Here is a 12,256-nt window from a genome sequence, read left to right as displayed (position 1 = left end):
CCATTGAAAACCAAATTGTTTCTACTCTTCCAAACATTCCACACAGCAAAGGGAAAAATAACTTTCCGAGGCGGATAAGAAGCACCTAAACTATGCTTAAATTTGCTATTTAACATCAGCCAATCTTGGAGGTTGCTGCTTCAAAAGACTTGATTAGAAGGTAAAACCCCCAGCTGGTTCCACAAGCATCTTAATAACGGGCAGTCCCTCAGGGCATGTAAAATGCTTTCAGCTCCTTCCTGGCATAAAGGGCAAGTAATATCATGACTAACACCCCTCCTTTCAAGGCAAACCTTAACTCCAATGCTATTATGGGCGCATTTCCAAAGAAAAGTTCTAATCCTTGGAAGAGTATTTACTTTCCAAATCCAATGAGCTGGGAAAGGTTCTATACATTCCACCCCCATGGCAATCCTATAAGCACTCTTCAAATCAACGGTACCTTTAGGAGACCCCGACCAAGCCAACTTATCCTCACTCTACTCAACAACGACACTGGGGTTGCTTGAATCAACCTTTTAACTTCTAAGGGAAGTTCAAAGGGAATCTTCCCCCAATCCCAACCCGTGTCCATCATAAAGTCTTTAACTTCTAGATGGCTAGCCTCCCTTGTGATAGGACCCTGAATCAACCCTCTAAGTGAGCCTCCATTTGTCCATTTATTTTGCCACACATTTAGCCCACTATCCCTACCAACCAGCCACCTACTTCCCTTATTGAAAGTATCCATACCTTTTTTCATAGCAGCCCATATGTGAGAACAAGGAAGCCTATTAGCATTGGTAGCACCTCTTCTTCTCTGATTACAATATTTAAGATTCAACACTCTAGCCCAAGGGGCCTTCTTTTCATTGTGGAACCTCCAATTAAGTTTAGATAGGAGAGCTATATTCTTGCCCTTTGCTGATTGCAACCCCAGCCCCCCTTCCTCCTTAGACTTTATCACCTTATCCCAGCCAACCCAATATATCTTCTTGGCTGCCTCTGATGATCACCAAAGGAAATTGCGATTCACTCTATCTAAACCATCCAAAATTCTTCTAGGCAAATGGGTACATTGCATAACATACGAAGGAACAGTAGCCAAAGAGGCTTGAATGAGAACAGTCCGCCCTGCCAAAGAAAGCATGTTAGCCTTCCAACCTGAGAGTTTTTGTTTCACTCTATCAAGAATGAAATTGTACTCTTGAGATGAAGAGTCAGGGTGCTTTAGAGGAAAGCCAAGATACTTCCCCAAGAAAGGAGTGGAAGTAAACCCAAGAATGTCGCAAAGTAATTCCCTTATGTCCCTGTCCACATTTGGAGAGAAGTACACTCTCGACTTAGCTTCACTCATTGATTACCCAGATAAATCACAAAACTCATCAAAAACATCTCTAATGGCGGAACAATTTACCCAATCTGTTTTAGCAAATAAGATAAGATCGTCCGCAAAGAAAAGATGAGAGAATTCAGGACCACTTTGAGAGGCTTTAATTGGCTGGCATGTCTTCATATTGCACTTCTTTTCTATTAGCTGCCCAAGAAAGTCCATGCAAATGATGAAAAGATAAGGGGAAAGTGGATCACCCTGCCTTATCCCTCTAAAAGGCAGAATCGGATCAAGAGCTTCCCCATTAAACAAGACGGAAGTGGAAACCGTCGACACACAACTCATTATGACATCTATGAGCTTAGTGGGAAGATTTATCCTAGTAAGCATGTTTCGAATAAATCCCCATTCAAGCTTGTCATAAGCCTTTTCCAAATCTATCTTCAAAGCCATGTACCTCGTCTTCCCTTTCTTTTTCCCAAGAGAATGAATTATCTCTTGAGCAATGATGACATTGTCAATACCCTTTCTACCCAGAACAAAAGTCGTCTGTAAGGGAGATATAAGCTTATCCAAGAAAGGTCTCAGCCTTGCCATAATAATCTTGGTCACCACTTTATACATCGTGTTACAAAGGCTAATAGGTCTGTAATTACCTAAAGTCTCAGTACCTTGGATCTTGGGAATCAACGCAATAAGAGTTTTATTCAAATGCTCAGGCATTTTCCCACTGCTAAAAATCTGCTTAACTTGCTCAATCATATAGTCCCCCACTACCGGCCAAAATTTTTGGAAAAAGCCCGCATGCAGCCCATCTGGACCCGGGGCTTTAAATGGTTTTAAGGACCATAAGGCAGCCTTGATTTCTTCTTCAGTAACCTCTCCACCAATGCTCTCTTTATCCCCATCCGATAATCTAGTCTGACACTGCAAAATGATAGGCTCTTCCCTTGAAGCATTCTCATGAGATGTCGAGTATATCCTATTAAAACCACTTCTAATAAACTCTTTAATATCACTTTCCTCATGAATCCACTCCCCCACTGCATTTTTGATTGCCATGATCTGATTCCTTTTCCTCCTAACCAACGTCGAAACATGGTAGAAAGCTATATTACGATCAACCTGAACCATCCAATTAACCCGAGACTTTAGAGCCCATAACTCCTCCTCTTGATTGAGAACAAGATCAAGATCCCTAAGGAGGTCCTCTTCCAGCTTAAGAAGAAAACTAGAAGGTTTGGTAGCAATAGCCCTCTGAACACCATTAATCCTAGCCATCCGAATTTTCTTCCTTGTAAAAATATTCTTGAACTAATTTTTATTCCAAGCTGCCACATTCCTAGTGAAGCTATCAACGGCCTCCACTAGATTATTTGCACCTCCCCACGCTTGAGAAACAATATCCGGGAAAGTAGGGTCTAACATCCAGCACGTTTGGAACCTAAAAGGCCTTTTCTTCCCATCGCTTAAACTTGGTTGCATCTCTAACAGAACAGGACAGTGATTAGAATGATACTTAGGTAAGTGGGTAATTTTTGCATCTGGGTAAAAGCAAGCACCACTTAGGATTCACAAAGAACCTATCTATCCTTTCCAGAATCAACGCTTGAATTTCCCTTCTATTGGTCCAAGTGTAACGAGGCCCCGCAAAACTAATATCTATCATATTGCATTTATCTAAACACTCCTTGAACAAAAGAGACTTGTTCACACTCACCTCTCTACCCCCAAATTTATCATCATTTACCAAAGGTTCATTAAAATCCCCTGCTACAACCCAAGGCATATTATGAAGGTCTGCAACTTCCATGAGGTTATTCCACAAAATGTGCCTTTTAGCACACCTAGGACTAGCATACACAGCAGAGAAAAGCCAAATTACATTAGAAATTTGTACCTTAACCGTGAAGTGAATTTCTTGTTCAGTGTTGGCTAAATGGGCAACATCAACTCTGTCTGAATTCCACAACACCCAAATTCCACCAACATACCCAATTGCATCAAAATGTATAACTCCATCGAAAGGAAGTCTCTCAGTGATTTCCCTTGCTCTGTTTCCCCCAACTCAGGTTTCCATTACCACCAAGATAGACGGATTATGACTTAGAACCAGCTCCCTAACACGTTTTTGAAAAGAGGGCTTGGAAGCACCTCTACAATTCCAAATGATGCTATTCATGAGGATGTTATGGTCTAGAATCTGAAAAACATCAAAGGGAAGCCCCACCATCTCCTTCCCCTTCCAATTCCATCTAATCCGCACCATGTGTTGCATGACCCCCACTTCCATCACTTAAGGAATAATGATCAGATTAAGCTACCTGTGGTCCTTCGCCGGTGCCGGAACAACCGCCGGAAAAACCCACCAAATTGGTGGAGTCAGCCAACGCTCCTTCCACACCTTCTTGATCTTTAAGCTGCCCTAATCCATATTCCAAGTTAAGATTACTCACCTCACAGCCAACCCGATCACCAGAACTTTTTCTGCTGCTTCCTCTTTGATTTTGACCCATCTCTGACACAGTGACGGCGACGAAATGAAATTCTCCAACAACTTTCGGCCTTTCATCTCCATAGCCATCATCGACGTATGAACGACCTTTCATGTGCGACGATGCGTTTTCCTCCTTACTTCGCTGGTCAAACAGCTCCTTCATGTCATCTTCCCCAACGGTGCTACTAGAAGGAGTATGCCCAGCCCTTGCACGCACAAACGCCTTCAGTCCCTAAACTGAGTTAGGCTTTCGGGCTTTATCACCTTTTGAATCCTTTACTTTAAAACTCAAACTTTGGGCCGAACTAGAATGGGCTTCTTTCCCTATTCTATGTATCACTTGCTCCACTTGGGCTTTATCCAAAATCCTCAAGGGAGACAATTTTCTTTTTGACTCCCTACTCAGCCCGTTGGAGCCATCATCCCTCACCACACCAACCCAAGCCTTCCTATTTGCTACCTGATGTCTGTTACTTCTCTGCTCATAAGCCAGACCGTGTTCAGGTATGGACCCACCACTTCTCTGAACTCTTGTCTCTTTCTTCCTAAGTGCCACTACCACCTATGGCCCATACGATCCTTCATGCACGTCCTTGCGTACAGCACCGTGCTCCTTACCATGTGGTCCCACCTTTGCCTTAGTGTTGTCAGCAACATGCAAAACGTGTGAGCTTGCTCCTCTATCGCTTGCACCTCCCATCTCCGTTTCCTTACACGGCGGCACCGGCCTAACAACAAACGAACATACCTCTCTTTTGTGGCCCATTCTTCCATATTCAAAACATAAATTATAAATACCCTCATATGTAATGGATTGCTGAAATTTTCCTATCATCATCGTAGTGATAAGTGGCTTATCCACATCAACTTGGATACACAACCTTGCAAACTTGCCTCTAGATTCAGTCGCAGTAAACATACCAATCCTTAGCACATTACCAATAGCCTTCTCGATATGATAAAGAGCCTTAGCATTGTAATACTCAATTGGTAACCCACTAAGTCTTATCCAGACTGCAATGGAAGATACATTGGCTGAGTCAGGCTTGAAATCTGGTTCCCATGGTCTAACCGAGAGGAAGTGGTCTCCTATAAATCAAGGACCTTTCTTCAAAACATTCTCAACATCCTCTCTCAATGACAGCCTGACGAGGAAGAAGCCATGTTCTAAATCTACAACGTCCAAACGCCCCGCTGGCTTCCACATAGACAGTAGTTTAGCTTAAAGGAAATTTAATCCAATAGCTCTATCGTATACCTTCACAATCAAAGCTCTCACCCATGGTCTTCGGATCTCTTGTTTAAGCTGCTTTGAAAACTTCACAGCTACCATCCCTTGCCTGAGCGTTTCCACTTCGTCATCCGATTCAGCATCATCATCCATGAACTCCTCAAAATAGAAAGCCTGCGTGTATCCACCTGGTATTTCACCCATTAGTTTGTCCTTGAAGGAGGCATTTTGGCTGCCTGACCCCCCAACGAAGCTAGGAGATGAAGGACCCGAGCTTTGGCCTTTACAGAAGCCAACATGGCTCACATTTTTAACTTTTTTATTACTGCGGGCAAGTTCCGCTTGTTCTTCAAGGGAGAGAGAGCATTCCATCGTTCAGAGCATACTGAGTAAAAATTTTAACATGTAAATTCTTCCACCGTGTGGGTTTGTTTGGATTAAGAAGAAAGTGGTGGGGTTATTTAAGAGAAAGAGAGAGACAGGTAAGAAGAGAGAGAAAGAAACATATTGAGAGAATAAAAATATAATATTTAAATGAAATGGTAAAAATAAAAATAAAACTTTTGATGTTGGGTACATTGTAAAGTGAAGTGTTAAAATAGATATAGTGTTTTGAGTTGTTAAAAGCCAAAAATTTTAACTTCCTTAATGTGAATGCTCTAATTATGCTTAAATGGTTAAAATTCTACAATCAACTTTTCGGAGTAACAACTTAATGACTAAAATTCTAAAATATTTTTTTTCGAATTACTCCTTCATGGTTAAATTCTAATTCCTTTTTTCATGAAATTACACCTTAATGGCTAAAAATTATAAAGTCTTTTTCTTAGAATTATACCTCTGATGATTAAAATTCTAAAAATCCTATAACTAAACCTTGATGGTGAAAATTCATCATTGGATTATATTTTAATTGGATAAAAGTCATATGAAATTACACTTGTTTGATTAAAATTTCCAAAACTTTTTTAAATATCTATATTGAAATTCATAGAATTCTATTATATTACATCTTCATGTTTAAACTAACCCTCGAATTATACCTCAAGTGGTTGAAATTCATTCTCAAATTACACCTTAAGCAATTAATATTCACTCTTAGATTACACCTTAAATAGTTAAAATTCATTCTCGATTACAACTTATGTGGTTAAAATTCACATTATAAAAAATAAAAGAATTATAATAAAAAAGTGGTTAAAATTCACTTTCAAATTACACCTTATTTTATTAAAAAATTAAAATTCACCCTTGAATAAATTAAAATTCACAATTTGAATTATACATTAAATTGTTAAAATCCACTTCCAAATTATACTTTAAAAACTCTCAAACAATCATTTCATTCCTTTATAAACTCTCAAATGAAGCCTAACCGATTAAAAATTCACCATTGAATTACACCATGAGTGGTTAAAATTCCTGGTTTGAATTACACCTTGAATGAGCCCAACAGCTAATATTTTTTCCTTTTTTCTTGCTTGGTGGGTTGGGCTACCTTGATTTTATCTATAGGTTGGTATTAGAGTGTGAGCCCTAAAACCCAATCAATTCAAATGGCACAAATGGCTTCTTTGAGTGAAGTTTTTGCTTCCCATGGTCCATTTTGCGTGGTGTAGGGATCTTGGATTTTTTGATAAATTAAAATTCACCCTTGAATTACACCTTGAATAAATTAAAATTCACAATTTGAATTACACCTTAAATTGGGTTTCAAGTTTGATCCGTGTGGTGAAAAAGTATGAGCTTTCAAGCCCAATTCAAGAGGTAAGAGTTTATGGGCTTGTATGCCCATTCTGTGTTTTGAGGCTTTGAAACTTTTATAAATGATGCTCGTGGGCTTCAAGCCCAATTTGCATGGTGGTGAAGTTCGGTCTATTAGGCCCAATCTGTGAAGCAAGTTATAATGGGCTTTTGAGTCTGCTTCGTGTAATACTGAGTTTGGGTCCAACCTTTAGGAATGTGAAGATCTGTTAGCAAAATCCTAACCCGTGTAGAACCTAGAAAAACTTTTTGAGGCTCTTCCTTCGGCTTTAAATAGCCTAAGCCTATTTTTAATTTTCCTTTGCTTTGACCATTTTGATGACATGGCATAATTTTCCCATGGCATAAAAAAATAAAATAAAACAACAACAACCTAACCAACAAGTTCACTCCCTCATAGTCCTAACTTAGGGCTCGTTTGACTAGGGGAGCGAAAAAGTGGAAATGTAGAAAATGAAGAGGGGATGAAAAAGTGAAAAAATATAAGAGATTTTAGTTTTTCTCATTTATGTTTGGTTGGAGGAGTGAAAAGTGAAGGGATAGAAAATTTTTTTGTTTGGTTAAGAAGAAAAATGGAAGGACAGAAAATGTAGTTTGTATAAATTTACAATCATGTCTCTATTAGATAAAACAAAAAATAACACTTTTTTTTATAATTTTTATTAAAAATATATACATGAATGGGCACTTCATTAAAAAAAAAAAAAAAAAAAAAATCCTATTATAGGTGATGACTCCGCAAACACAACACAGCCCAACACCAAGAAAAACCTTACCCCTATTTAAAAAAAAAAAAAAAAAAAAAAAAAAAAAAAAAAAAAAAAAAAAAAAAAAAAAAAAAACTTAGTAGTGACACTTGTTGAAGTACTAGGCATTCAAAAACCAGTTTTGCCAGCTTCCTGGGTGTTACATCTAGCCTCATAGCGTGTACCTAAGGGCCTCAAAGAACGGACTCTACATAGCACTCCAACTTGGGATTAGCCAGCCGATTTGTGTTGAGCCAAATGCAAAGCGCATTTTTTGTACTATTTCTAACTCGGCTATTAACAACATTATGATGTAACCCTTCTCAATGACTGCAAGAACTTTATGAGAAACTTTACCAACTTGACAATCCTGCACATCTTTCAAGGAAGTCAATCAGTGTGCTAACTCATTCGCAACTTTACCAACTTTACTGACCTTTGATATTTAGATAAAACCGAACTATTTTGTAATAGAATGATTAGTAATTTTTTTTTTTTTTGGAAAGAATATATATATATATATATTTTACATCAATATGGTATCGTATTCACCCCAACACCAGCCACCCCCACCCCCACCCCCACCCCTCTTCTTTGTGTCTACATTCGCTGCTATGACCTTTTGTGGGTTGCCATTATTTTTTCGTTATTGGGTCTGTTTGGATTGAACTTATTGTTACTGAAACTGAAAACTGAAAACACTGTAACAAAATAATTTTTAAATGTGTGTATAGTACCGTGGGACCCATTTTTAATATTTTTTTAGTCTATGAACAGTGATAAACAGTGTTCAACAGTGCTGTTGTCCCCTAAAAGTAACGCCTGCAGGGGAGGAAAAAAAAAAAAAAAGCTAAAACGCAGAACTGAAAACATGGGTTTCAGCCGAATCCAAACCCAGCCATTGTCTTCATTGCCGACGCGATGATAAGCTTGGTGGTTAGCACTTTGGCCATTAGTCAATGCTGCTTTTTGGTCTCAATTGTCTGTTGAATTGATTTCTGGCCTAATATTCGTATTTTACCACAAATCCAAAAACAGAAACATTGATGGGAAAGGATCTTCGCATTAAAATCCTTTATTTTTCTCTAATTTTAATTCTGACACAAATAAGATATGTAATATTTAAAAAATCAATGCCGTTAAAAGATTCATATAAATCACACAAAATCAAATAAATGTTATATGTCTTACATCTATCTTCAAATTAAAGAGATTTAGAAGATTTAATCTAGAGTTATCTTATTCTATCAAGTTATTATTTGTTTGACTCTGTTATAGCTTGCAAGCTAGGATGGTAAAAAAATGTATATATACACTTGCTAAAAGATATATATATATATATATATATATATATGTATACTAAACTGGCCTTTGATAGTTTGATAAAACCGAGCTATTTTGTAATAGAATTTAGTATCTTTTCTTTTCTTTTCTTTTTTGGAAAGAATATATATATATATATATATATTTTACATCAATATGGCATCGTATTTACCCGAAACACCCCCCCCCCCACCTCTTCCCTTTTTTTAGTGTCAACATTCGCTGCTTTCATACCTTTCGTGGGTTACCATTATTTTTTCGTCATTGTCTTCATTTCCGACGCGATGATAAGCTTGGTGGTTAGCACTTTGGCCATTTGTCAATGCTGCTTTTTGGTCTCAATTGTCTGTTGAATTGATTTCCACCATTACAACTATACTTTCTTCACCGGCCAATGGTAGTTTCTTTCATATCCCTTCTAGGTCCTCTTCCATCTCACCTATCCAATGAACTTGAAACAAGCCTTTGGGGGTGACAAAAGCTTGTTCGATGACAAGAATACTCACTTCTTTAGAAACAGTAAGCCGAATGAAGCTCTTCTAGGTTCAAAGTTTGGAGAAGAACGTTTTTTTTTTAATACCAAAGTGAATTTATATAGTATATTATCTTTTCTACACATGTATCATTCGCAGTACGTACTAATACCATTTCATTTGTACCATATCATTTCCTAAACCAATTGCATAGATGAAAGGCGTGAACCGTAGTTTTTAAAACAAGACTAAACCTGTTGATATGACCTGGTTAATTACTTGTGAACTGGTTCTTAGGCTATTCATATCCTAACTAAAAATCAGCCAATTTAAAGTTTGGTAAAAAGTATAGTGAAACTAGTTAATCCTCAGAGCTAGAACCAGTTTAATTTGAACAATTTTCTACTTCAAAATGTTTTTGACTGCGTAAAAGAAAATGTTTCCAAGGAAGTCAATACCGTACCGAAAGCTGTACCGGTTTGGCCTACGGTACGATATATTTCGGGTACCGGTCAATACCGGTGTACCGTTTCGGGTTTACCACTATTTTATATATTTAATATATATATATATATATATATATATATATATATATATATAGAATCACATACCCACATACAACATACCCATTCCCAGCAAAAAATAAAAAATAAAATAATATATTTACTCTGAATCACAAACCCATGACGCACAACAAAACAAACATACCCATTCTCAAAAACAATAAAAATACCCATTCTCAGGTCTCTGAGTCACAGATCCACAACAAACTTGAGCCGAAGGGCCCGGGGCCCCAAAACGAAAAAACAGAGAGAAGGAAAAGGGAAGGTGAAAAGGGAAAGGAAAAACAAAACAAAAGAAAAAGAATCCTCTCGGCGATTCCAATTTTCGATTTAGAATAGGGGCAAGCGAGGGGCTGAGAGTGAGAAGCCGAGACCTGAGACAGAGTAGAGTGAGAAGCTGAGACAGAGTAGAGTAAGAGACAGAGCAGCTAGAGACTCTGAGATAGAGAAGCCAAGAGATGAGAGACATAAAGCAGCTGAGAGAGAGCGTGAGAGAAAGAAAGAATGTGGCTTGGATTTGTTTCAGTCCGGTATCTCTTTACTGGCCGGAATGGCCGGATTTCTCCAATACGGCTGGTACTCGTCTAGTAAGGCCGATATTTTTTCCGATAGGAAACAGAGGGGGTACTCGTACTGGTACCGGCCGGTACGGTACGGTATTGTCTTCACTGAATGTTTCACATGCAATTTAATACTTTTCTTTCACTAAGAATAAATGGATCAACTTATTCATTTAACAAAAGAAGGCTAACTCTAATGACTGTTAACCCTTACATTCAATACTTTAAATACTTCGAGTGTCCTGTTTATTAACGAAAAATCATAGCATGTTCATTTGTTTTCCCAATATGGATTGACTTATATAACACATTTTCTGTTAAAACCTCCCCCTTATTTGCATAGGAATAATCATAGCATCTTCCTTTACTCTTCCAATATGTGATGTGCAACACTTATGCAATAGGGGTAATTACAGTAAATTCACTTGTGGTTTGGCCCAAAATCATTTTTCCTACCCGTGGTTTGAAAAGTGTCACTTTATCCACCTAAGATAAGCTCTGTTAGTCTTCTGTAAGGTAAGCTCTGTTAGTCTTCTATAACCCACCTCTATTAAAAATAAAGGTAAATATGTATTTTTGCATCCCTTTTATGTCACTCTCCTCCAAAAAGAAAAGACATAAAAATACTTGAGAAACAAGATCAAAAACTGATATTGGTCACTCCTCTCCATTCACACAGATATTGAACATGAAAAACATACCCTAGGAAAAATAAAAAAACAAAAGGATAGAAACCATGTTTGTCAAAATCGCGGTCGTAGGATTGCGTGATTTTACAATCCTACCTCACCAAAGCGTTTAGAATCGCACTAGGATCATAAAAATGGTAGGATCGTATGTAGGATCATGTAAGATCATATGGGATCCTACCGATTCTACCGATCCTACCAAAATATTAGTTTTTGGTTTTTTTTTTTTTTTTTTTTTTTTTTTTTTTTTTTTATGGAATAAATTTTTGGTTTTAATGAAACTTTTAAGGGTTTTTACTTTTCTATGTTGTGATGGTATGACTTTTTTTTTTTTTAAATATAATTATGTTAACCTAAGCAAATGTTTTCTAGTTTCTAGTTCACTTGTAATCAAAATGAAGGAATGTTTCACCATTTCTAAATGAAGAATTTATATTGGCTTTGCTACCTTTTAAGCTATAATGTTGTTAAATTTATTTGATCAATACATTAATTTGTGTTTGTGGGGGGGTATAAAACTGGGAAGCCCATGTTAATGTCTGCGCAGGGCCCAGGGCCCGATCCAAGGAAGACCCACCCCTTAGCCATGGGAAGGATCCTCCTCGGCCATGGGAAGGACCCTCCTCGGCCATAAATGTAGCCGAGGGCAAAGGGAGCAACTCGGTCCTGGTGATGACATTCCGGGTCATTTCGCCAAAGAGAAAAAATGTACTAAAACGACAAAGAATAAGGGAAAGACTGCCATTATTGCAATTAAGTACTCTGCACCTGACAGAGCCATACTTTTCAGTTTTTACAACCACCCCCAACCACTTTGGGTATGGGTTGATGGGACAAGTATCAGCCCTATAAAACTAAACCTACACATGGACGTTCATAAAAAGGGGAAAAAGCAAGTATAAAAGGAGGAAGAAGCAGTCCAGAAAGAGGACGCGGACCAGGTCCAAGAACCGAAGCCACCTAGGCCGTGCTGAGGAGAAAGTCTTCATGGATAAGCTCAGTTCACCTCTGTGCGATCATCATGAACACCATGACTAACGACTGTCCGTTCACCAGGGTCTAGCCTTTTAGCCCACTCTCTACAAATTCATTGTATTG

Source organism: Quercus lobata, chromosome 10 (genome assembly GCF_001633185.2).
Source record: "Quercus lobata isolate SW786 chromosome 10, ValleyOak3.0 Primary Assembly, whole genome shotgun sequence".
NCBI classification, from domain to species: Eukaryota; Viridiplantae; Streptophyta; class Magnoliopsida; order Fagales; family Fagaceae; genus Quercus; species Quercus lobata.
The sequence above is the reverse complement of the archived record's forward strand: the minus strand, read 5'-3'. Positions refer to the sequence as shown.